At 42.3% G+C, this 27,158-nt stretch overlaps 1 long non-coding RNA gene across 1 annotated transcript in view; it reads left to right on the top strand.

The window, feature by feature from the left end:
• Positions 1-16,085, top strand: part of LOC139541598 (uncharacterized) — a 63,417-nt gene extending 47,332 nt beyond the window's left edge. The window contains exons 3-4 of the long non-coding RNA XR_011668369.1: positions 15,513-15,787; positions 15,890-16,085. This is a non-coding gene — a long non-coding RNA (uncharacterized lncRNA). The remainder of the gene's footprint in view (positions 1-15,512; positions 15,788-15,889) is intronic.
• The last annotated feature ends 11,073 nt before the right edge of the window (positions 16,086-27,158 follow it).

Genomic DNA, 27,158 nt, shown 5'->3' with positions numbered 1-27,158 from the left:
TATGTAGGTAGAGGTCAAGTGTAATATGTAGGTAGAGGTCAACTGTAATATGTAGGTAGAGGTCAACTGTAATATGTAGGTAGAGGTCAAGTGTAACATGTAGGTAGAGGTCAAGTGTAACACGTAGGTAGAGGTCAAGTGTAATATGTAGGTAGAGGTCAAGTGTAATATGTAGGTAGAGGTCAAGTGTAACATGTAGGTAGAGGTGAAGTGTAATATGTAGGTAGAGGTCAAGTGTAATATGTAGGTAGAGGTCAAGTGTAATATGTAGGTGGAGGTCAAGTGTAACATGTAGGTAGAGGTCAAGTGTAATATGTAGGTAGAGGTCAAGTGTAACATGTAGGCAGAGGTCAAGTGTGATATGTAGGTAGAGGTAATATGTAGGTAGAGGTCAAGTGTAATATGTAGGTAGAGGTCAAGTGTAATATGTAGGTAGAGGTCAAGTGTAACATGTAGGTAGAGGTCAACTGTAATATGTAGGTAGAGGTCAAGTGTAATATGTAGGTAGAGGTCAAGTGTAATATGTAGGTAGAGGTCAAGTGTAACATGTAGGCAGAGGTCAAGTGTGATATGTAGGTAGAGGTCAAGTGTAACATGTAGGTAGAGGTCAAGTGTAATATGTAGGTAGAGGTCAAGTGTAATATGTAGGTAGAGGTCAAGTGTAATATGTAGGTAGAGGTCAAGTGTAACATGTAGGTAGAGGTCAAGTGTAATATGTAGATAGAGGTCAAGTGTAATATGTAGGTAGAGGTCAAGTGTAATATGTAGGTAGAGGTCAAGTGTAACATGTAGGTAGAGGTCAAGTGTAACATGTAGGTAGAGGTCAAGTGTAATATGTAGGTAGAGGTCAAGTGTAACATGTAGGTAGAGGTCAAGTGTAACATGTAGGTAGAGGTCAAGTGTAATATGTAGGTAGAGGTCAAGTGTAATATGTAGGTAGAGGTCAAGTGTAATATGTAGGTAGAGGTCAAGTGTAATATGTAGGTAGAGGTCAAGTGTAACATGTAGGTAGAGGTCAAGTGTAATATGTAGGTAGAGGTCAAGTGTAACATGTAGGTAGAGGTCAAGTGTAACATGTAGGTAGAGGTCAAGTGTAAAATGTAGGTAGAGGTCAAGTGTAACATGTAGGTATAGGTCAAGTGTAACATGTAGGTAGAGGTCAAGTGTAATATGTAGGTAGAGGTCAAGTGTAAAATGTAGGTAGAGGTCAAGTGTAACATGTAGGTAGAGGTCAAGTGTAACATGTAGGTAGATGTCAAGTGTAATATGTAGGTAGAGGTCAAGTGTAATATGTAGGTAGAGGTCAAGTGTAATATGTAGGTGGAGGTCAAGTGTAACATGTAGGTAGAGGTCAAGTGTAATATGTAGGTAGAGGTCAAGTGTAACATGTAGGCAGAGGTCAAGTGTGATATGTAGGTAGAGGTAATATGTAGGTAGAGGTCAAGTGTAATATGTAGGTAGAGGTCAAGTGTAATATGTAGGTAGAGGTCAAGTGTAACATGTAGGTAGAGGTCAAGTGTAATATGTAGGTAGAGGTCAAGTGTAATATGTAGGTAGAGGTCAAGTGTAATATGTAGGTAGAGGTCAAGTGTAACATGTAGGCAGAGGTCAAGTGTGATATGTAGGTAGAGGTCAAGTGTAACATGTAGGTAGAGGTCAAGTGTAATATGTAGGTAGAGGTCAAGTGTAATATGTAGGTAGAGGTCAAGTGTAATATGTAGGTAGAGGTCAAGTGTAATATGTAGGTAGAGGTCAAGTGTAATATGTAGGTAGAGGTCAAGTGTAACATGTAGGTAGAGGTCAAGTGTAACATGTAGGTAGAGGTCAAGTGTAATATGTAGGTAGAGGTCAAGTGTAATATGTAGGTAGAGGTCAAGTGTAATATGTAGGTAGAGGTCAAGTGTAATATGTAGGTAGAGGTCAAGTGTAATATGTAGGTAGAGGTCAAGTGTAACATGTAGGCAGAGGTCAAGTGTGATATGTAGGTAGAGGTCAAGTGTAATATGTAGGTAGAGGTCAAGTGTAACATGTAGGCAGAGGTCAAGTGTAATATGTAGGTAGAGGTCAAGTGTAATATGTAGGTAGAGGTCAAGTGTAACATGTAGGTAGAGGTCAAGTGTAATATGTAGGTAGAGGTCAAGTGTAACATGTAGGTAGAGGTCAAGTGTAACATGTAGGTAGAGGTCAAGTGTAACATGTAGGTAGAGGTCAAGTGTAATATGTAGATAGAGGTCAAGTGTAATATGTAGGTAGAGGTAATATGTAGGTAGAGGTCAAGTGTAATATGTAGGTAGAGGTCAAGTGTAACATGTAGGTAGAGGTCAAGTGTAACATGTAGGTAGAGGTCAAGTGTAATATGTAGGTAGAGATCAAGTGTAATATGTAGGTAGAGGTCAAGTGTAACATGTAGGTAGAGGTCAAGTGTAACATGTAGGTAGAGATCAAGTGTAATATGTAGGTAGAGGTCAAGTGTAACATGTAGGTAGAGGTCAAGTGTAATATGTAGGTAGAGGTCAAGTGTAATATGTAGGTAGAGGTCAGGTGTAATATGTAGGTAGAGGTCAAGTGTAATATGTAGGTAGAGGTCAAGTGTAACATGTAGGTAGAGGTCAAGTGTAATATGTAGGTAGAGGTCAAGTGTAATATGTAGGTAGAGGTCAAGTGTAATATGTAGGTAGAGGTCAACTGTAATATGTAGGTAGAGGTCAACTGTAATATGTAGGTAGAGGTCAAGTGTAACATGTAGGTAGAGGTCAAGTGTAACACGTAGGTAGAGGTCAAGTGTAACACGTAGGTAGAGGTCAAGTGTAATATGTAGGTAGAGGTCAAGTGTAATATGTAGGTAGAGGTCAAGTGTAACATGTAGGTAGAGGTGAAGTGTAATATGTAGGTAGAGGTCAAGTGTAATATGTAGGTAGAGGTCAAGTGTAATATGTAGGTGGAGGTCAAGTGTAATATGTAGGTGGAGGTCAAGTGTAACATGTAGGTAGAGGTCAAGTGTAATATGTAGGTAGAGGTCAAGTGTAACATGTAGGCAGAGGTCAAGTGTGATATGTAGGTAGAGGTAATATGTAGGTAGAGGTCAAGTGTAATATGTAGGTAGAGGTCAAGTGTAATATGTAGGTAGAGGTCAAGTGTAACATGTAGGTAGAGGTCAACTGTAATATGTAGGTAGAGGTCAAGTGTAATATGTAGGTAGAGGTCAAGTGTAATATGTAGGTAGAGGTCAAGTGTAACATGTAGGCAGAGGTCAAGTGTGATATGTAGGTAGAGGTCAAGTGTAACATGTAGGTAGAGGTCAAGTGTAATATGTAGGTAGAGGTCAAGTGTAATATGTAGGTAGAGGTCAAGTGTAATATGTAGGTAGAGGTCAAGTGTAACATGTAGGTAGAGGTCAAGTGTAATATGTAGATAGAGGTCAAGTGTAATATGTAGGTAGAGGTAATATGTAGGTAGAGGTCAAGTGTAACATGTAGGTAGAGGTCAAGTGTAACATGTAGGTAGAGGTCAAGTGTAACATGTAGGTAGAGGTCAAGTGTAATATGTAGGTAGAGGTCAAGTGTAATATGTAGGTAGAGGTCAAGTGTAACATGTAGGCAGAGGTCAAGTGTGATATGTAGGTAGAGGTCAAGTGTAATATGTAGGTAGAGGTCAAGTGTAACATGTAGGTAGAGGTCAAGTGTAACATGTAGGTAGAGGTCAAGTGTAATATGTAGGTAGAGGTCAAGTGTAATATGTAGGTAGAGGTCAAGTGTAATATGTAGGTAGAGGTCAAGTGTAACATGTAGGTAGAGGTCAAGTGTAACATGTAGGTAGAGGTCAAGTGTAATATGTAGGTAGAGGTCAAGTGTAATATGTAGGTAGAGGTCAAGTGTAATATGTAGGTAGAGGTCAAGTGTAATATGTAGGTAGAGGTCAAGTGTAATATGTAGGTAGAGGTCAAGTGTAACATGTAGGCAGAGGTCAAGTGTGATATGTAGGTAGAGGTCAAGTGTAATATGTAGGTAGAGGTCAAGTGTAACATGTAGGCAGAGGTCAAGTGTAATATGTAGGTAGAGGTCAAGTGTAATATGTAGGTAGAGGTCAAGTGTAATATGTAGGTAGAGGTCAAGTGTAATATGTAGGTAGAGGTCAAGTGTAATATGTAGGTAGAGGTCAAGTGTAACATGTAGGCAGAGGTCAAGTGTGATATGTAGGTAGAGGTCAAGTGTAATATGTAGGTAGAGGTCAAGTGTAACATGTAGGCAGAGGTCAAGTGTAATATGTAGGTAGAGGTCAAGTGTAATATGTAGGTAGAGGTCAAGTGTAACATGTAGGTAGAGGTCAAGTGTAATATGTAGGTAGAGGTCAAGTGTAACATGTAGGTAGAGGTCAAGTGTAATATGTAGATAGAGGTCAAGTGTAATATGTAGGTAGAGGTAATATGTAGGTAGAGGTCAAGTGTAATATGTAGGTAGATGTCAAGTGTAACATGTAGGTAGAGGTCAAGTGTAACATGTAGGTAGAGGTCAAGTGTAATATGTAGGTAGAGGTCAAGTGTAATATGTAGGTAGAGGTCAAGTGTAACATGTAGGTAGAGGTCAAGTGTAATATGTAGGTAGAGGTCAAGTGTAATATGTAGGTAGAGGTCAAGTGTAATATGTAGGTAGAGGTCAACTGTAATATGTAGGTAGAGGTCAACTGTAATATGTAGGTAGAGGTCAAGTGTAACATGTAGGTAGAGGGTCAAGTGTAACACGTAGGTAGAGGTCAAGTGTAATATGTAGGTAGAGGTCAAGTGTAATATGTAGGTAGAGGTCAAGTGTAACATGTAGGTAGAGGTCAAGTGTAACATGTAGGTAGAGGTGAAGTGTAATATGTAGGTAGAGGTCAAGTGTAATATGTAGGTAGAGGTCAAGTGTAATATGTAGGTGGAGGTCAAGTGTAACATGTAGGTAGAGGTCAAGTGTAATATGTAGGTAGAGGTCAAGTGTAACATGTAGGCAGAGGTCAAGTGTGATATGTAGGTAGAGGTAATATGTAGGTAGAGGTCAAGTGTAATATGTAGGTAGAGGTCAAGTGTAATATGTAGGTAGAGGTCAAGTGTAACATGTAGGTAGAGGTCAACTGTAATATGTAGGTAGAGGTCAAGTGTAATATGTAGGTAGAGGTCAAGTGTAATATGTAGGTAGAGGTCAAGTGTAACATGTAGGCAGAGGTCAAGTGTGATATGTAGGTAGAGGTCAAGTGTAACATGTAGGTAGAGGTCAAGTGTAATATGTAGGTAGAGGTCAAGTGTAATATGTAGGTAGAGGTCAAGTGTAATATGTAGGTAGAGGTCAAGTGTAACATGTAGGTAGAGGTCAAGTGTAATATGTAGATAGAGGTCAAGTGTAATATGTAGGTAGAGGTAATATGTAGGTAGAGGTCAAGTGTAACATGTAGGTAGAGGTCAAGTGTAACATGTAGGTAGAGGTCAAGTGTAACATGTAGGTAGAGGTCAAGTGTAATATGTAGGTAGAGGTCAAGTGTAATATGTAGGTAGAGGTCAAGTGTAACATGTAGGCAGAGGTCAAGTGTGATATGTAGGTAGAGGTCAAGTGTAATATGTAGGTAGAGGTCAAGTGTAACATGTAGGTAGAGGTCAAGTGTAATATGTAGGTAGAGGTCAAGTGTAACATGTAGGTAGAGGTCAAGTGTAACATGTAGGTAGAGGTCAAGTGTAACATGTAGGTAGAGGTCAAGTGTAATATGTAGATAGAGGTCAAGTGTAAAATGTAGGTAGAGGTAATATGTAGGTAGAGGTCAAGTGTAATATGTAGGTAGAGGTCAAGTGTAACATGTAGGTAGAGGTCAAGTGTAACATGTAGGTAGAGGTCAAGTGTAATATGTAGGTAGAGGTCAAGTGTAATATGTAGGTAGAGGTCAAGTGTAACATGTAGGTAGAGGTCAAGTGTAACATGTAGGTAGAGATCAAGTGTAATATGTAGGTAGAGGTCAAGTGTAACATGTAGGTAGAGGTCAAGTGTAATATGTAGGTAGAGGTAAAGTGTAATATGTAGGTAGAGGTCAGGTGTAATATGTAGGTAGAGGTCAAGTGTAATATGTAGGTAGAGGTCAAGTGTAACATGTAGGTAGAGGTCAAGTGTAATATGTAGGTAGAGGTCAAGTGTAATATGTAGGTAGAGGTCAAGTGTAATATGTAGGTAGAGGTCAAGTGTAATATGTAGGTAGAGGTCAACTGTAATATGTAGGTAGAGGTCAAGTGTAACATGTAGGTAGAGGTCAAGTGTAACACGTAGGTAGAGGTCAAGTGTAATATGTAGGTAGAGGTCAAGTGTAATATGTAGGTAGAGGTCAAGTGTAACATGTAGGTAGAGGTCAAGTGTAACATGTAGGTAGAGGTGAAGTGTAATATGTAGGTAGAGGTCAAGTGTAATATGTAGGTAGAGGTCAAGTGTAATATGTAGGTGGAGGTCAAGTGTAACATGTAGGTAGAGGTCAAGTGTAATATGTAGGTAGAGGTCAAGTGTAACATGTAGGCAGAGGTCAAGTGTGATATGTAGGTAGAGGTAATATGTAGGTAGAGGTCAAGTGTAATATGTAGGTAGAGGTCAAGTGTAATATGTAGGTAGAGGTCAAGTGTAACATGTAGGTAGAGGTCAACTGTAATATGTAGGTAGAGGTCAAGTGTAATATGTAGGTAGAGGTCAAGTGTAATATGTAGGTAGAGGTCAAGTGTAACATGTAGGCAGAGGTCAAGTGTGATATGTAGGTAGAGGTCAAGTGTAACATGTAGGTAGAGGTCAAGTGTAATATGTAGGTAGAGGTCAAGTGTAATATGTAGGTAGAGGTCAAGTGTAATATGTAGGTAGAGGTCAAGTGTAACATGTAGGTAGAGGTCAAGTGTAATATGTAGATAGAGGTCAAGTGTAATATGTAGGTAGAGGTAATATGTAGGTAGAGGTCAAGTGTAACATGTAGGTAGAGGTCAAGTGTAACATGTAGGTAGAGGTCAAGTGTAACATGTAGGTAGAGGTCAAGTGTAATATGTAGGTAGAGGTCAAGTGTAATATGTAGGTAGAGGTCAAGTGTAATATGTAGGTAGAGGTCAAGTGTAATATTTTGGTAGAGGTCAAGTGTAATATGTAGGTAGAGGTCAAGTGTAACATGTAGGTAGAGGTCAAGTGTAATATGTAGGTAGAGGTCAAGTGTAACATGTAGGTAGAGGTCAAGTGTAACATGTAGGTAGAGGTCAAGTGTAACATGTAGGTAGAGGTCAAGTGTAATATGTAGATAGAGGTCAAGTGTAATATGTAGGTAGAGGTAATATGTAGGTAGAGGTCAAGTGTAACATGTAGGTAGAGGTCAAGTGTAACATGTAGGTAGAGGTCAAGTGTAACATGTAGGTAGAGGTCAAGTGTAATATGTAGGTAGAGGTCAAGTGTAATATGTAGGTAGAGATCAAGTGTAACATGTAGGTAGAGGTCAAGTGTAACATGTAGGTAGAGGTCAAGTGTAATATGTAGGTAGAGGTCAAGTGTAACATGTAGGTAGAGGTCAAGTGTAATATGTAGGTAGAGGTCAAGTGTAATATGTAGGTAGAGGTCAGGTGTAATATGTAGGTAGAGGTCAAGTGTAATATGTAGGTAGAGGTCAAGTGTAACATGTAGGTAGAGGTCAAGTGTAATATGTAGGTAGAGGTCAAGTGTAGTATGTAGGTAGAGGTCAAGTGTAATATGTAGGTAGAGGTCAACTGTAATATGTAGGTAGAGGTCAACTGTAATATGTAGGTAGAGGTCAAGTGTAACATGTAGGTAGAGGTCAAGTGTAACACGTAGGTAGAGGTCAAGTGTAATATGTAGGTAGAGGTCAAGTGTAATATGTAGGTAGAGGTCAAGTGTAACATGTAGGTAGAGGTCAAGTGTAATATGTAGGTAGAGGTAAAGTGTAACATGTAGATAGAGGTCAAGTGTAATATGTAGGTAGAGGTCAAATGTAACATGTAGGCAGAGGTCAAGTGTGATATGTAGGTAGAGGTCAAGTGTAACATGTAGGTAGAGGTCAAGTGTAATATGTAGGTAGAGGTCAAGTGTAATATGTAGGTAGAGGTCAAGTGTAATATGTAGGTAGAGGTCAAGTGTAACATGTAGGCAGAGGTCAAGTGTAATATGTAGGTAGAGGTCAAGTGTAATATGTAGGTAGAGGTCAAGTGTAATATGTAGGTAGAGGTCAAGTGTAATATTTTGGTAGAGGTCAAGTGTAATATGTAGGTAGAGGTCAAGTGTAACATGTAGGTAGAGGTCAAGTGTAATATGTAGGTAGAGGTCAAGTGTAACATGTAGGTAGAGGTCAAGTGTAACATGTAGGTAGAGGTCAAGTGTAACATGTAGGTAGAGGTCAAGTGTAATAGGTAGATAGAGGTCAAGTGTAATATGTAGGTAGAGGTAATATGTAGGTAGAGATCAAGTGTAACATGTAGGTAGAGGTCAAGTGTAACATGTAGGTAGAGGTCAAGTGTAACATGTAGGTAGAGGTCAAGTGTAATATGTAGGTAGAGGTCAAGTGTAATATGTAGGTAGAGGTCAAGTGTAATATGTAGGTAGAGGTCAAGTGTAACATGTAGGTAGAGGTCAAGTGTAATATGTAGGTAGAGGTCAAGTGTAACATGTAGGTAGAGGTCAAGTGTAATATGTAGGTAGAGGTCAAGTGTAATATGTAGGTAGAGGTCAGGTGTAATATGTAGGTAGAGGTCAAGTGTAATATGTAGGTAGAGGTCAAGTGTAATATGTAGGTAGAGGTCAAGTGTAATATGTAGGTAGAGGTCAACTGTAATATGTAGGTAGAGGTCAAGTGTAACATGTAGGTAGAGGTCAAGTGTAACACGTAGGTAGAGGTCAAGTGTAATATGTAGGTAGAGGTCAAGTGTAATATGTAGGTAGAGGTCAAGTGTAATATGTAGGTAGAGGTCAAGTGTAATATGTAGGTAGAGGTCAAGTGTAATATGTAGGTAGAGGTCAAGTGTAATATGTAGGTAGAGGTCAAGTGTAATATGTAGGTAGAGGTCAAGTGTAACATGTAGGCAGAGGTCAAGTGTGATATGTAGGTAGAGGTCAAGTGTAATATGTAGGTAGAGGTCAAGTGTAACATGTAGGCAGAGGTCAAGTGTAATATGTAGGTAGAGGTCAAGTGTAATATGTAGGTAGAGGTCAAGTGTAATATGTAGGTAGAGGTCAAGTGTAATATTTTGGTAGAGGTCAAGTGTAATATGTAGGTAGAGGTCAAGTGTAATATGTAGGTAGAGGTCAAGTGTAATATGTAGGTAGAGGTCAAGTGTAATATGTAGGTAGAGGTCAAGTGTAATATGTAGGTAGAGGTCAAGTGTAATATGTAGGTAGAGGTCAAGTGTAATATGTAGATAGAGGTCAAGTGTAATATGTAGGTAGAGGTCAAGTGTAATATGTAGGTATAGGTCAAGTGTAATATGTAGGTAGAGGTCAAGTGTAACATGTAGATTCCAAGAACACAGGATGAGATGTTACTATCCTTTGTGCAAGCACTTCCAAGAGTTCATGAACAGTGAGCCTGGTGAAATTTGATGAGCGCATCGTCAGTAGTGTACCTTTGGTTCCTAGGGTGTTTCGGCCTTTCACACTATACACCCTCCCCAAAGGCGGCCAGCGACAGGGTGATCAATCCTACGCTTGCGTCCCATTTCCAATTAGTCATAGGAGTTGCCTTGTTGTTGATAGCCAACATCCCATGGGACTATGCATGGCAGGGGCGTCCTCCTCCCTGAGTCAAGCATTGTTGACCGCATACCTCCTGGCCCTCTCACTTCGGGGCCCAGCTGGGGTCTTTCCTCTTCATCCAGAGCCATTGACTGCTGCCTTCTGCCACCTCTGATACAGCTTTGATTGCCGAACGCTGGCTCTGGCCCTTAATTCCCAGGTCTCTAAGCAGTCTGGTTGTAGGTGTTGCCACAAAACCTCTGCAGCCCACCTCCACTGGTCGGACTTCTGTGTTCCAGCCATGATGCCGTGCTTCGGCAGCTAGATCGGCATAGCGCAGATGTTTTCGCTCATAAGCCTCATCTACTGAGTCCTCCCAGGGTACTGTGAGCTCAATGATGAAGACCTTCTTGAGCGAACGGGACCAGAGCACCATGTCAGGTCTTAGGGTGGTGGTTGCGATCTCCGGAGGAAACACAAGTTGCCGGCCAATGTCAGCTAGCATTTTCCAGTCGCGGGCCAAGCGCAGCTGGTCTCGCTCTAATGGTGTAGAGCCGCTCTTCGGTGGTTTAGCCCCTTCGCGGACAAAGGTCGTCCGTAAGGGGTGTGATGCTGCTGGGGGTGGTAGGGAGTTGGTGGCAGCTCGCTTGTCCTCCAGGGCGGACGCAAGGTTTTTAAGGACTTGGTTGTGACGCCAAGTGTAGCGTCCTTGCGTGAGGCTTGTTTTACACCCTGTGAGAATGTGCCTGAGGTTGGCTGGCATGGAACAGAGGGCACAGTCCGGATCTTCACCATACCATTGGTGAAGATTGACTGGTGTTGGAAGGACGTCATATGTTGCTCTGATGGAAAAGCTCAACCGCCTCGCTTCCATGGCCCACAGATCCTTCCAGCTGATCTTCCTCTTCTCCACACTGTCCCATCGAGTCCACTGTCCCTGTTTGGCAAGAGAGACTGCCTTGGCCCACCTTGCAGCCTCCTCCTGATGGCGTACTTCCTGCACTACCATCTTCCGCCGCTCTGGTGCAGTGGCCTTACTCCAGAGGTCAAGTGTAATATGTAGGTAGAGGTCAAGTGTAATATGTAGGTAGAGGTCAAGTGTAACATGTAGGTAGAGGTCAAGTTTAACATGTAGGTAGAGGTCAAGTGTAATATGTAGGTAGAGGTCAAGTGTAATATGTAGGTAGAGGTCATGTGTAATATGTAGGTCAAGTGTAATATGTAGGTAGAGGTCAAGTGTAACATGTAGGTAGAGGTCAAGTGTAACATGTAGGTAGAGGTCAATTGTAATATGTAGGTAGAGGTCAAGTGTAATATGTAGGTAGAGGTCAAGTGTAATATGTAGGTAGAGGTCATGTGTAATATGTAGGTCAAGTGTAATATGTAGGTAGAGGTCAAGTGTAACATGTAGGTAGAGGTCAAGTGTAACATGTAGGTAGAGGTCAAGTGTAACATGTAGGTAGAGGTCAAGTGTAATATGTAGGTAGAGGTCAAGTGTAACATGTAGGTAGAGGTCAAGTGTAACATGTAGGTAGAGGTCAAGTGTAACATGTAGGTAGAGGTCAAGTGTAATATGTATGTAGAGGTCAAGTGTAACATGTAGGTAGAGGTCAAGTGTAACATGTAGGTAGAGGTCAAGTGTAACATGTAGGTAGAGGTCAAGTGTAACATGTAGGTAGAGGTCAAGTGTAATATGTAGGTAGAGGTCAAGTGTAACATGTAGGTAGAGGTCAAGTGTAATATGTAGGTAGAGGTCAAGTGTAATATGTAGGTAGAGGTCAAGTGTAACATGTAGGTAGAGGTCAAGTGTAATATGTAGGTAGAGGTCAAGTGTAACATGTAGGTAGAGGTCAAGTGTAACATGTAGGCAGAGGTCAAGTGTAATATGTAGGTAGAGGGCAAGTGTAACATGTAGGTAGAGGTCAAGTGTAATATGTAGGTAGAGGTCAAGTGTAATATGTAGGTAGAGGTCACGTGTAACATGTAGGTAGAGGTCAAGTGTAACATGTAGGTAGAGGTCAAGTGTAACATGTAGGTAGAGGTCAAGTGTAATATGTAGGTAAAGTGTAATATGTAGGTAGAGGTCAAGTGTAATATGTAGGTAGAGGTAATATGTAGGTAGAGGTCAAGTGTAACATGTAGGTGGAGGTCAAGTGTAATATGTAGGTAGAGGTCAAGTGTAATATGTAGGTAGAGGTCAAGTGTAACATGTAGGTAGAGGTCAAGTGTAACATGTAGGTAGAGGTCAAGTGTAATATGTAGTTAGAGGTCAAGTGTAATATGTAGGTAGAGGTCAAGTGTAACATGTAGGTAGAGGTCAAGTGTAATATGTAGTTAGAGGCAGGGGCGAAAATCTGATATCAACCTTGGAGGGGACAATTACATTAAATTTTCTCAAGAGCAATTCCTGAGGGGGACACCAAAAGTAGTGCTGTAACACATAGCATACGTTGTTATATGTTAAATGTATATTGAGGAACCATAATTCCAACAACTGGATAATTGATAGGTACAGTAGTTAACTGAAGGGTTTTCCCAACTTGTTCAAATGTTTAAATCATTATAATTCTACTACTAATAATAGTTATAGCAGTGCTCCTTACCAGTCCAGTATGTATGCAGGTATTCGTACTTACAACCAGCAATATCAAGAAAGGTCAGTAGGTGACAATGGTACTGTACACTGTATGGGTGTAGTTTTCATAAATACAATGAACATGGTGTGATCACATCTAAAATAATCTCCATTGAGAACCATCACAAAGTTGGTCTCCGTATTGAATTGACCTTTTAATTGGACTTTTTCTGATACATTTATATAGTCATTAAATATGTGCACCTGGCCTGAGTCTAATACAATATCTTTGCAAGAACAAAAAGCTTAAAATAAGTACAGTTCTAAAAGCAAAATAACTACTTCAATGAAAAACCCAAATAAATCAAACAAAATATCCTTCAGTCAGTGTCTCAACTCTTCAAACAGCAGCTATGGACAAGTATGTCGCACAAAGTATGCAATTTTAAATAAAATAACATGAAATAAATAATTTGTAAGTGTACTGAAAACTACTAAACAAAAGAACAAATATCAATTACACCAGGGGTTCTCAAACAGGGGTCCATGGACTAATTGCAAGGGGTCCGTGAAATAAAAAAGTGTAATGAATGTAGTCAGTACCACAAGTTTTCCAGTAAGTTTACATATAATATAGAGGGGGTGGAGGTCCCTGAGGACCGCTCAAAACCTTGCCTGCCTTTCCTCAAAATATGCAGGGGTTCCAGTACCCCAAAAAGGTTGAGAACCACTGCTATACACACTACTGAACAAAAGAACCGAGCATATGTTTGCGGGTTTCCTCAACAACACATCAGTTGCCACTTTCGCAATTCCCTCGCCTGTTGTCTCCGACACCCTGTATAGCCCAATAAACTCCTTGTGAGGGACATGGTCATGGTCAACATAACGCAGACAGACATTCTCCTGTTCAGCACCAGAGACATCTTGAGTACCATCAACAATTAATGAAAATTGTACAATCGGAAGAGACCTAATCTCAGCTGCAATGCCTCGAATGACTATTGGCCATGATGTTCAGAATTTCATTCTGTGCTTTGGGGCCTGTGTACATTGTGGTACGCTCTGTTAACCACTTCAGTAAAATGGGATCATCCTCTTCTGCCCTAAGTTTCAAAATCTGGTATAAATTCCCACTGTCATCCGTGTGGCCTCTAAAGGCTTGTCCCTGTCTTACTACATGCCGCACCGAACTAACAATTTTCATCAAGCAATGCCTTGCGTCATCCTGCTGTTTACCCCACGCGCTGGATAACTGGACACTGATTGGATTTAGCTGGTGTGCTGTTACAATTACAAAGTGGCGGTGGGTTTGGCAGTTTTGATGTGCTGTGAATTTTTCAATGGCTTTTCTCCAGTTCCTAAATCCTGCACTAATGAAGGCAGCATCTGCTCTTTGGCCAAAAGATGGCTGGCTTGAAAACCCTTGTCTACAGTGAAAACACAACACTCCTTTTATTGAAGGATTATAATGTAGCCAGGGGAAATCATGAAACCATCTCTCTTGAAACGTCAACACTCTGTTGGCAAGAGTTTGCGGTTCTATAAATTGTGGGTGTGGCTTATATGGTTTTGTGCCATCACTGTGGTAACTGGACAATGCTGTGCCACTGTCCCCTATACTGGTGCTGCTGGCAACAAGGGTGACACTTGGTCCTGCTGTGGCTGTGACACTGTCCTCTGAAGTCTCTCTCCCTGGCTCTTTCCCTTTCACCACCATCACTGACTCACAGTCTGTCTCCTAGAAAATAAATAAGGTGTTTGCCGTACTCCTAACTACCGGTACCCAAAACTACACAATTAATCACAACAGCAATACCATTGCCATAAACAAATCTTAGTTTAGTCACCAGTTTAAGTTGAGAGTGGGGGTATCCATGGCATTTTCCAATTATGTCCCTATTTTACAAGTCAAAAAAATTTAGAATCTTTCATAATGTTGCCAAACAAAGACTCAACAAACTTACCTGAGACTCCCTGTCTCTGCCAATCTGTCCCCAGCTCTGCTGTCTGTGTGCCATCTGTTGCCTGCTCTGCCTAATGACATCATTGTGAAACATTTCCATTAGCATTTCCTTCTTATGAACATTTTATCAACTAGTCTTTGAGATTAGGCTACTAGAGTTCTTACTATGCGTTTTGGTGTACTGACAAATACTCTGATGTCCGTCTTCTTACTTTTTTCTACCTGGCTGGCTGGCCTAGCTGCACACACACACATTTACACAACACATGCTGCAACCTTTTGTAATTTTAATAGTTTGTTTCATATTGGCTGGCTTCCAACAATAGCTGAATTTGTAAAGCTAGCGAGCACCAATTCCGTTTCTGTGTGTTTGCTATAATCTTTGCTACCTGGTTAAATAAAGGTGAAATAAAATAAAAAATAAAAAGTTCACTAGCGACAATTTATCTTTTGCAACGAGACCATTATATATATTTAAGACAATGGTAGAAGAGAGTGTAGTTCTGTTCTGTTCAGTTTGGACTTCAGTTTATCGCTAACCTTATCACAGGGACGTCGAAGCACTACAGCTGCATGCTGATCTTGGAATAAACTGACGATAGCAAAGATTCCATCTTTGACGACGCCACATAAATGGAATAGGTACTAGCTAGCTTGATAGTTAATGTTTGCTTTACTTTGCGCGCTAGCTCTGCAAATTTAGCTAGTGTGTGAACCCTGCCAACATAAAAATAAATAAATAACATTGCTATGGATTGACTGGATTAACCTCACGTCAGTTACGTACATGTCCCTTTCGGACAGTAGATACGAACCCTCTATTACCTTGCCAGCTAAAGAACTGGCAGTGGATCAAACCATTGTGAGGCAAAGGGCGGGGGGGGGTCGCAATCTTTTGAAACTTAAAAACGCGCTATTAAGTGTCTATAATCAGCACAAGTGCTTTCATTGCGTATTATTAATATTATTGAAATTACATAGTTATGTTTACAGTGATATATTGGGGGGGACAAATCATATTTTTCCCAAGATGGGGGGGTCGTGTCCCCCCCGTCCCCCCTGGGATTTCCGCCTATGGGTAGAGGTCAAGTGTAATATGTAGGTAAAGTGTAATATGTAGGTACAGTGTAATATGTAGGTAGAGGTAAATTGACTATGAATGGATAATAAACTGGATGGATGTTGACCTCTCCATTATTACAATTCTTATTTATAAAGTTTGATTGACAACTAATCTTTTTTCTTTCTTGCTGTTTTGTAGATGGGTCTTCAGCTTTCTGGAGTGCTTTCGCATCCAGCTCACCCAGTCTTTCCAGTAAAGGCATGATTATAATAGATAAGTTTATGAATGTGGCAGCAGGGAATCCTTACAAAATATACAACTACTTGGATAACAAGATCAGACCAAGGAGTACTGACGTCATTACTGTCGAAGTGCACAAAATGAGAGGATACACAATACCATATGACCTCATTGGAAACAACTGCAAGCATTTTGTTACTTTCCTCCGTTATGGCAAATCAGGGTCCAAACAGGTAGCCATGACAGTATAATTGAGAACATATTCTAAATAATGCTTTGCTTGATGAGATGCAATCCATATTAATTATTATTTTTCTCTGTCTTTTTCCTTATAGGCAGATGACTTCATGAAGAAGTTGTTAGCTTGTGCTGCAGGCCTGCTTGGTTGAGTGAGTGGTTGGTTGGTTGAGTGGCCGCTGTTGCATTAATCAAAGTTATTAAATAGGTACCTTGGGTCTCATGAGTCCATGGAGAATGCCAGTGATGCAACATGTTGTTGATAGTTTAATGAATAAAGGACCATCTCAAAGACCAATGTGGTTGTGTGGTCATTTTTCATTCAGATCAAACAGAATATTAAATTAATATACTAGCCTTTCTAGTATCAAAACATGACCTTGATTAACCTTGTACTGCACTGGGCTAAATCAGGGTCACACAGAGTGTTTCTGGGTAGTCTTAAACAAATCTACTTAGAAACAAAAGTATACACTTCACACACATGGTTATGGGCTTAACAAAAATAAGACACCTGTACCGTGTCATATACAGTTGAAATGTATTCAATTTTGAGTTTGCATCAATATTGGACTTTTATACATCACAGAAGACTGAAATATAACAAAACTGGGTTGACATCGAAACAATGGATTTTCTGCAGTTTAAAAAAATATAATGTTCATTAGTTATTACATCATGAAAGATATTACTAACATTCCACCCATGAGGCCACTAGAGGGCGATGGACTGCAGGAAAAGGATCTATGGAGAATCCTCCTATACAGTTCATGTTAATAATATATTCTGTTGTAACATATTAGCCCCATTTTTACTTTTAGGGGCAGATTGCGGGACCCAGATTAAATCTACTCCTGGATTTAAAAGCATTGTTAATGGATAATCTCAATTGAAAGTGATTCTTAATCCAGGACGAGACTTAATCTGAGTGTGAAACCTGCACTTTAATGTTCTGAACTAGTTCCTTGAATGGATACAGTAAGACAGGAGAACAGGTTCCTGATGACATCAATATGCTGTTTATTTACAGTAAACAAGACAACAGTAAACATGTCGTCCCAGGCGAATGATGCAGCGCCCCCTTTGGGCCAATTAGTAAATGTCTGATCTCTATGGCAAGACACATCATTCACCCAAGTTCTGATCAAATCAGGCCAATGGTGTCTGAAATATTGCTTTTGACTAGCGTACATACAGTTGATTACTATAGCACCCCTTTGACAGGGTTTGCAACATGTTTGCCAAATTTTGCTCCAATATGAATATAATTGACCGATTTATATGCATATGTGCCAGACCCACATGAATGTTTATTGGTCAATAGCAGCCATGTTGTTTTAAGTACTCCTCTGATAAATAGTGTGTTGAGAGACCTTTGTCCATTGTTGCCACATACCAACTTTCATGCAGATCAGTCATTCGGCGCCAGAGGAGTAGCATTTTAAGTGTTTTTCCCAACATTCAAAATGGAGGAAAATTCATAATTGCAGACCTTGTAGGTATAGGTGCCTAAGGCCAAATTGTACCTTGTGAAGAGGGGGAACTATGTACCGATTTCATGGCTTTAGGTCAAACGGGATTAGGGACGTGACCTTTCAAAATGTGCATTTTCAATCGTGTGTTTTAGCGCCACCATATGGCCAATCAGTATCAAATCATAAAATAATTTATCCAATAGATCCTTTTCCAGTACACACTGACATCACACACAGATGCGCAAACTCTTGGCGGCAGTAAGAAAGCCATCGCCATCTGTGCCCTGTAGCAAAAACTAGCAAAAACTAGCCAAAGTGCCATTTTACTGGTTGAAGTTTGTGTTTTTTTAAGTATAATGCAGTTGATTTGCAATGACACAATCATCCTATTGAGCAGGACATTCATAAGAGCCTTAAAATAGTATTATAATCCAATAGTAGTGTGAAAGGTACTCAAAAGAACATGTAAATAGAGGCTTTATTTGGTGGTATCTATAAGCACTCCCTTTGTTTTGACACCAACTTGTGTGCATCGTCCTCGTGCAGCAATGTTTGCAAACACAAAAAGGGGTATTTTACCACATACAGAGGGCAGTAACAGTTTATCTTCTGAGGTATGGGGCGTGAGCATGGGACTGTTGCAAACTGTCAGACAGGAGAGGGATTTGGGATTAACACCTAAAATGTTGAACATTCTAGATAAGGCTGTTAAAGCATGTAAGCATGTTATATATATATGGAAATGTTGAAGATTACAAGCCTCAACGTCCTGAGAAGGCTTGAGAACTGGTTTGATTAGACTCTTAGATTATATCAAATCAAGTTCAAATTCAACTTTATTGGTCGCGAACACATATTTGCAGATGTTATCGAAGGTGCAGCGAAATGCTTTTGTTTCTAGCTTCAACAGTGCAGTAATACCTAGCAATACAAAAAAACAATACACACATGGAAACGTTCTGAGGAAATAATGTAAGAAATAACACCTCAAAGTTGTCTAGAAACAGGGTGACTGTGTCTAAAGAACACTGTCTGATTGTGTTCTCTGCACAGCCCCCTTATTGGGAAAACATGAAGTAGTCCTACACTGTTGATCTTTATCAGGAACTGAATTCTGCTCTGCCGGAGTATCCCTGAAGTACCCCCTCATACCCCCTGTGGATAGGCCAAGTACCCCCAAGGGTCCTAGTACACCCTGTGGATAGGACATGTACCCCCAGGTCCTAGTACACCCTGTGGATAGGCCAACTCCCCCAGGTCCTAGTACCCTCTGTGGATAGGCCAGGCACCCCCAGGTCCTAGTACCCTCTGTGGATAGGCCAGGTACCCCCAGGTCCTAGTACCCTCTGTGGATAGGCCAGGTACTCCCAGGTCCTAGTACCCCCTGTGGATAGGCCAAGTATCAAATCAAATCAAATCAAATTTTATTTGTCACATACACATGGTTAGCAGATGTTAATGCGAGTGTAGCGAAATGCTTGTGCTTCTAGTTCCGACAATGCAGTAATAACCAACAAGTAATCTAACCTAACAATTCCACAACTACTACCTTATACACACAAGTGTAAAGGAATAAAGAATATGTACATAAAGATATATGAATGAGTGATGGTACAGAACGGCATAGGCAAGATGCAGTAGATGGTATAGTGTACAGTCTATACATATGAGATGAGTAATGTAGGGTATGTAAACATAAAGTGGCATAGTTTAAAGTGGCTAGTGATACATGTATTACATAAAGATGGCAAGATGCAGTAGATGATATAGAGTACAGTATATACATTTACATATCAAATCAAATCAAATCAAGTTTATTTTATATAGCCCTTCGTACATCAGCTAATATCTCGAAGTGCTGTACAGACACCCAGCCTAAAACCCCAAACAGCAGGCAATGCAGGTGTAGAAGCACGGTGGCTAGGAAAAGATGTGAGATGAGTAATGAAGGATATGTAAACATTATATTAAGTGGCATTGTTTAAAGTGGCTAGTGATACATTTTTACATAATTTACATCAATTCCCATTATTAAAGTGGCTGGAGTTGAGTCAGTATGTTGGCAGCGGCCACTAAATGTTAGTGGTGGCTGTTTAACAGTCTGATGGCCTTGAGATAGAAGCTGTTTTTCAGTCTCTCGGTCCCCGCTTTGATGCACCTGTACTGACCTCGCCTTCTGGATGATAGCGGGGTGAACAGGCAGTGGCTCGGGTGGTTGTTGTCCTTGATGATCTTTATGGCCTTCCTGTGACATCGGGTGGTGTAGGTGTCCTGGAGGGCAGGTAGTTTGCCCCCGGTGATGCGTTGTGCAGACCTCACTACCCTCTGGAGAGCCTTACGGTTGTGGGCGGAGCAGTTGCCGTACCAGGCGGTGATACAGCCCGACAGGATGCTCTCGATTGTGCACCTGTAGAAGTTTGTGAGTGCTTTTGGTGACAAGCCAAATTTCTTCAGCCTCCTGAGGTTGAAGAGGCGCTGCTGCGCCTTCTTCACAACGCTGTCTGTGTGGGTGGACCAATTCAGTTTGTCCGTGATGTGTACACAGAGGAACTTAAAACTTTCCACCTTCTCCACTACTGTCTTGTCGATGTGGATAGGGGGGTGCTCCCTCTGTTGTTTCCTGAAGTCCACAATCATCTCCTTTGTTTTGTTGACGTTGAGTGTGAGGTTATTTTCCTGACACCACACTCCGAGGGCCCTCACCTCCTCCCTGTAGGCCGTCTCGTCGTTGTTGGTAATCAAGCCTACCACTGTAGTGTCGTCCGCAAACTTGATGATTGAGTTGGAGGCGTGCATGGCCACGCAGTCGTGGGTAAACAGGGAGTACAGGAGAGTACAGAACGCACCCTTGTGGGGCCCCAGTGTTGAGGATCAGCGGGGTGGAGATGTTGTTACCTACCCTCACCACCTGGGGGCGGCCCGTCAGGAAGTCCAGGACCCAGTTGCACAGGGCGGGGTCGAGACCCAGGGTCTCGAGCTTGATGACGAGTTTGGAGGGTACTATGGTGTTAAATGCTGAGCTGTAATCGATGAACAGCATTCTCACGTAGGTATTCCTCTTGTCCAGATGGGTTAGGGCAGTGTGCAGTGTGGTTGCGATTGCGTCGTCTGTGGACCTATTGGGTCGGTAAGCAAATTGGAGTGGGTCTAGGGTGTCAGGTAGGGTGGAGGTGATATGGTCCTTGACTAGTCTCTCAAAGCACTTCATGATGACGGAAGTGAGTGCTACGGGGCGGTAGTCGTTTAGCTCAGTTACCTTAGCTTTCTTGGGAACAGGAACAATGGTGGCCCTCTTGAAGCATGTGGGAACAGCAGACTGGGATAAGGATTGATTGAATATGTCCTTAAACACATCAGCCAGCTGGTCTGCGCATGCTCTGAGGACGTGGCTGGGAATGCCGTCTGGGCCTGCAGCCTTGCGGTTTTGGTAGCGGGCCGTGTCAGTGGCACTGCATTGTCCTCAAAGCGAGCAAAAAAGTTATTTAGTCTGTCTGGGAGCTAGACATCCTGGTCCGGGGCTGGTTTTCTTTTTGTAATCCGTGATTGACTGTAGACCCTGCCACATACCTCTTGTGTCTGAGCTGTTGAATTGCGACTCTACTTTGTCTCTATACTGGGACTTAGCTTGTTTGATTGCCCTGCGGAGGGAATAGCTACACTGTTTGTATTCGGTCATGTTTCCGGTCACCTTGCCCTGGTTAAAAGCAGTGGTTCGCGCTTTCAGTTTTACGCGAATGCTGCCATCAATCCACGGTTTCTGGTTTGGGAATGTTTTAATCGTTGCTGTGGGTACGACATCGTCAATGCACTTTCTAATGAACTCGCTCACCGAATCAGCTTATTCGTCAATGTTGTTGTTGGACGCAATGCGGAACATATCCCAATCCACGTGATCGAAGCAGTCTTGAAGCGTGGAATCAGATTGGTCGGACCAGCGTTGAACAGACCTGAGCTCTGGAGCTTGCTGTTTTAGTTTCTGTTTGTAGGCTGGAAGCAACAAAATGGAGTCGTGGTCAGCTTTTCCGAAAGGAGGGCGGGGGAGGGCCTTATATGCATCGCGGAAGTTAGTATAACAATGATCCAAGGTTTTGTTTTCAGATTAGCCTTGTTAAAATCCCCAGCTACGATGAATGCAGCCTCAGGGTGTGTGGTTTCCAGTTTACAAAGAGTCAGATAAAGTTCGTTCAGGGCCATCGATGTGTCTGCTTGGGGGGGGATATATATGGCTGTGATTATAATCGAAGAGAATTCCCTTGGTAGATACTGCGGTCGACATTTGATTGTGAGGAATTCTAGATCAGGTGAACAGAATGACTTGAGTTCCTGTATGTTGTTATGATCACACCACGTCTCGTTAATCATAAGGCATACACCCCCGCCCCTCTTCTTACCAGAAAGATGTTTGTTTCTGTCGGAGCGATGCGTGAAGAAAACAGCTGGCTGCACCGACTCCGTTAGCGTCTCTCGAGTAAGCCATGTTTCCGTGAAGCAAAGAACATTGCAGTCTCTGATATCTCTCTGGAAAGCTACCCTTGCTCGGATTTCATCAACCTTATTGTCAAGAGACTGGACATTGGCGAGTAGTATGCTAGGGAGTGGAGCGCGATGTGCCCGTCTCCGAAGCCTGACCAGGAGACCGCTTCGTTTGCCCCTTTTATGGCGTCGTTGTTTAGTGTCGCCGGCTGGGATCAGATCCATTGTATTGGGTGGAAGGCAAAACACAGGATCCGCTTCGGGAGAGTCATATTCCTGGTTGTAACGATGGTGAGTTGACGTTGCTCTTATATTCAGTCGTTCCTCCCGACTGTATGTAATGAAACCCAAGATTACCTGGCGTACCAATGTAAGGAATAACACATAAAAAAACAAAATACTGCATATTTACTTTGGAACGCGAAGCGAGTCGGCCATCTCGGTCGGCGCCGGAAACAAGTACCCACAGGTCCTAGTACCCCCTGTGGATAGGCCAACTCCCCCAGGTCCTAGTACCCCTGGTTGGGAACCACTGCTGTAGGGTACCGTATTCCTACTAAAGAGAGTTGTTAAAGTTATCGAAGTTATCGATCGGTCATCGTTTGAGGACAGTGGAGATTGATAAAAGCAACATATCAGGGGGTTTTATCTTCACCAGGGGTTTACAGGTGAAAAAGTAAGTCTCTTAAATATTTCTAAATAGTCTCATGTGGGTATTTCAATCAAAATCGGGAGACATGATGTGATTGGTAAATGAGTCATGAAAATCTGATCAATGGGAGGCCATTTGAAAAATATGAAATCATTTCAAAAGGAGGCGAGGAGAGGACGGAGAAGAGGTTGCAAGGAGTCGAGTAAAACCAATTGAGATTCTCCCGCGCTGTCCTCCAAGAGTTGTTGGATTTCCTCTTCACTGAAGAGTGAGGTAGCGACCGCTCAATTGCACCTCACCTGTGAGAACCGTGAGCATGTCTGATTAGGCAGACTTTACCATGCAGAAAACCATTCAAAAGCTATGATATACTGTATTACCGGAGCTAGACCTGAATGTTTCCCCTTCTACTTGCAGGCTGCTAGATATTTGTTTGATAATAAACAGCATAGTCCAGTCATGTTTAGCTGGCTAACAAGCTGGTAACTTGACCAGCAGTATGGTTTTAATGGCAGTATGAGAAAGGAAAGGGATCCTGGACACTGTATTTGTTACATTAACCCTTTTTATTTTAAAAATGTTTCATGGAAATAAATATGTTTTAGAAATTATGCCTTTTTACAAGAGATTTTACAGTAACATGAAAGGAAATAAATGAATATAAAAATAAAATATTAAAAAATGGGGGGCGAAGACAACAATCTGTTCTTCATAAAACTCATCAGTTCAAGCATAGAAAATACAAATGAATTACAAATAATACAAATAGTAAATAATTTTCTAACTGACATTGAGAAGCATTACCTTGCAGAAGGTGTGTATTAGCAGAGCAGTGACAACAACACATAATAATCATTATATCACAGCAGAGAGAATCAAATCAAATCCGAGTTGAGCTTATTGATATATTTACCACATTGATGCATGCTTCCCACAGTGTTTAAAGAGCACATGATGAGACAAATATTGTTCATGAAATACTGCCCCTGTCATTGGTTAATACTATGTGCATAGCATCAGTGCATTGTGAATGACCACTGAGAAAACACCCTGGACAACAGTTCATTTGTCTCTTCAGTAAGTACAAAATAACCAAAATGTCACTATAGTGCCACTTTCACAACTAATCGGAATTAGGAAACTCAAATGTCCGACTTGCTAACTAGTTGTCGTTATACATTGGAGGCTCCTCAGAGGACGAAGGGGAGGACCATCCTCAGTGAATTTCAGAAAAGTACAAATATATATTTTTTCAAGTTAGCCTCTTAGATAAAACTATAGTAAATATATTCATGTCACCAAATAATGAAGGTCTACAGCTAGCTTCTGTCCTCCTTTGGTTTCATAGACTGTGCAGTGGTAGGCGAAGGTCAACGACTTCAGCTTCTGGGGCCACCTGTGCTTCGCTCTAGTAGGTAAGGCCCTGATCATGTTTCCCAGCGTTCTATTGAACCTTTCGACTCCCCCGTTCCCCATCGGATGGTAGGGAGTCGTGTGCGACTTCTGGACTCCTGCAGCACTCAACAACTCAGCAATCAATTTATTTTCAAAGTTGGCCCCTTGGTCGTAGTGGATACGACGAGGAAAACCATACACACAGAAGATGTTGTTCCACAGCTGAAGGGCCACTGCTTTAGCTGATTGGTTCGGACACAAGAAGGCATGGGCCATCTTAGTAAAATGGTCAGTGACGACCAGAACATCCAAGGACTTGTTGTTGGAGTCTTCAGCAGACCAGAAGTCCACACACACCAACGCGAGGGGCTCAGTCGTGATGATGTTCTCCAATGGAGCTCTGGCCTCTGGCTCAGGGGCCTTACTGAACACACACCTCTTGCAGGTCTTGACGTACTCTCTCACATCAGACTCCAGACCATGCCAGAAGAACGTCCGCTGTTGCCCCTGATGACCGGCTTAATCGTGGACACCCTTCAAAACTGTCGCCCTCATGGAGGTAGGTACTACATACTGGTACGTCTTCTTCTTTGACAGCAAACTTTTGGTAACGCGATATAGTACACCCATTTTCAGAGTGAGCTTCTCCCAGGTCTTCAGAATCCGCAGAGCCTCGAGTGGTTCATGGCCACGTTCCCTCCTAGAAGGTCTACGGCCCCTGTCCACGTAGAAGACAACTCCGGCGAGTGCATCATCCTGGCGCTGCTTTGATGTCAGGTCGTCACGGGACAGCACTCTCACATCTGACATCTCAGATGGCACCAGTGACTGAGTGAGCTGAGGCAGTAGCAGCGCACAGTTCTGTAGACCAGCCTCCCCTTGCAACCTCAGGACTGCTGACACCGCTTCCTTTGACAGAGAACCAGGAGAAGGATAGGAGGTAGTTTGGCAGTCCATGACAATTTCACAGGCATCTGCCTTAATTGACGGTGAGCAGCTCTCGAGGTCGAATGGGTGGTTCGACCAGCGGAACACATCTTGCACCTTCTCAGTATGTACTCCTGCAGCTTCTTCCAGCAAGGCCTTGTACGGAACCCTTGTGATGTGGTGGAGAGCGCTCGGCTGCACAAATGGTTGTCTACTAAGTGCATCAGCAATGACGTTCTTGGGAACGGGGATGTACTTGATGTCAAACTCGAATGGAGCGAGCTTAGCAACCCATCTCTGTTCACAGGCGTCCAATTTGGGCTTGGACAGGATGCACGTTAATGGGTTGTTGTCTGTCCATACAGTAAAAGGCTTGCCCCTTAACCTCTCTATGGTATGTGGGACGGTAGCGTCCCACCTCGTCAATAGCCAGTGAAACTGCAGGGCGCCAAATTCAAAACAGAAATCACATAATTTAAATTCCTCAAGCATACAAGTATTTTACACCATGTTAAAGCCACACTTGTTGTAAATCCAGCCAAAGTGTCCGATTTCAAAAAGGTTTTACGACGAAAGCACACCAAACGATTATGTTAGGTATGAGCCAAGTCACAGAAAAAGGCTAAAGAGAGCAGTAACTAAAAGCAGAAATAGAGATAAAATTAATCACTAACCTTTGATAATATTCATCAGATGACACTCATAGGACTTCATGTTACACAATACATGTATTTTTTGTTCGGTAAAGTTCATATTTATATCCGAAAATCTTGAGGCAAGACGCTACTCTATCACTTGGCAAAAAGCCTGAGAAAATGCAGAGCGCCAAAGTAAAATTAATTACTATGAAAATTACTATAAAATCTAACTTTCATTAAATCACACATGAAAGATACCAAATTAAAGCTACACTGGTTGTGAATCCAGCCAACATGTCAGAATTCAAATAGGCTTTTCAGTGAAAGCATACGATGCTATTATCTGAGCATAGCACCATAGTAAACAAAAGAGAGAAAACATTTCAACCCTGCAGGCACAACACAAAACTCAGAAATAAAAATATAATTCATGCCTTACATTTGACGAGCTTCTGTTGTTGGCACTCCAATATGTCCCATAAACATCACAAATGGTCTTTTTGTTCGATTAATTCCGTCGATATACACTGCTCCAAAAAATAAAGGGAACACTAAAATAACACATCCTAGATCTGAATGAATGAAATATTCTTATTAAATACTTTTTTCTTTACATAGTTGAATGTGCTGACAACAAAATCACACAAAAATTATCAATGGAAATCAAATTTATCAACCCATGGAGGTCTGGATTTGGAGTCACACTCAAAATTAAAGTCAAAATGAGGCTCAGTAGTGTGTGTGGCCTCCACGTGCCTGTATGACCTCCCTACAACGCCTGGGCATGCTCCTGATGAGGTGGCGGATGGTCTCCTGAGGGATCTCCTCCCAGACCTTGACTAAAGCATCCGCCAACTCCTGGACAGTCTGTGGTGCAACGTGGCTTTGGTGGATGGAGCGAGACATGATGTCCCAGATGTGCTCAATTGGATTCAGGTCTGGGGAACGGGCGGGCCAGTCCATAGCATCAATGCCTTCCTCTTGCAGGAACTGCTGACACACTCCAGCCACATGAGGTCTAGCATTGTCTTGCATTAGGAGGAACCCAGGAACCCAACCGCACCAGCATATGGTCTCACAAGGGGTCTGAGGATCTCATCTCGGTACCTAATGGCAGTCAGGCTACCTCTGGCGAGCACATGGAGGGCTGTGCGGCCCCCCAAAGAAATGCCACCCCACACCATGACTGACCCACCGCCAAACCGGTCATGCTGGAGGATGTTGCAGGCAGCAGAACGTTCTCCACGGCGTCTCCAGACTCTGTCACGTCTGTCACGTGCTCAGTGTGAACCTGCTTTCATCTGTGAAGAGCACAGGCCGCCAGTGGCGAATTTGCCAATCTTGGTGTTCTCTGGCAAATGCCAAACATCCTGCACGGTGTTGGGCTGTAAGCACAACCCCAACCTGTGGACGTCGGGCCCTCATACCACCCTCATGGAGTCTGTTTCTGACCGTTTGAGCAGACACATGCACATTTGTGGCCTGCTGGAGGTCATTTTGCAAGGCTCTGGCAGTGCTCCTCCTGATCCTCCTTGCACAAAGGCGGAGGTAGCGGTCCTGCTGCTGGGTTGTTGTCCTCCTACGCCCTCCTCCACGTCTCCTGATGTACTGGCATGTCTCCTGGTAGCGCCTCCATGCTCTGGACACTACGCTGACAGACACAGCAAACCTTCTTGCCACAGCTCGCATTGATGTGCCATCCTGGATGAGCTGCACTACCTGAGCCACTTGTGTGGGTTGTAGACTCCGTCTCATGCTACCACTAGAGTGAAAGCACCGCCAGCATTCAAAAGTGACCAAAACATCA

The sequence above is a fragment of the Salvelinus alpinus genome, chromosome 16 (assembly GCF_045679555.1).
Source record: "Salvelinus alpinus chromosome 16, SLU_Salpinus.1, whole genome shotgun sequence".
Lineage (NCBI taxonomy): Eukaryota > Metazoa > Chordata > Actinopteri > Salmoniformes > Salmonidae > Salvelinus > Salvelinus alpinus.
The sequence above is the reverse complement of the archived record's forward strand: the minus strand, read 5'-3'. Positions and strand labels throughout refer to the sequence as shown.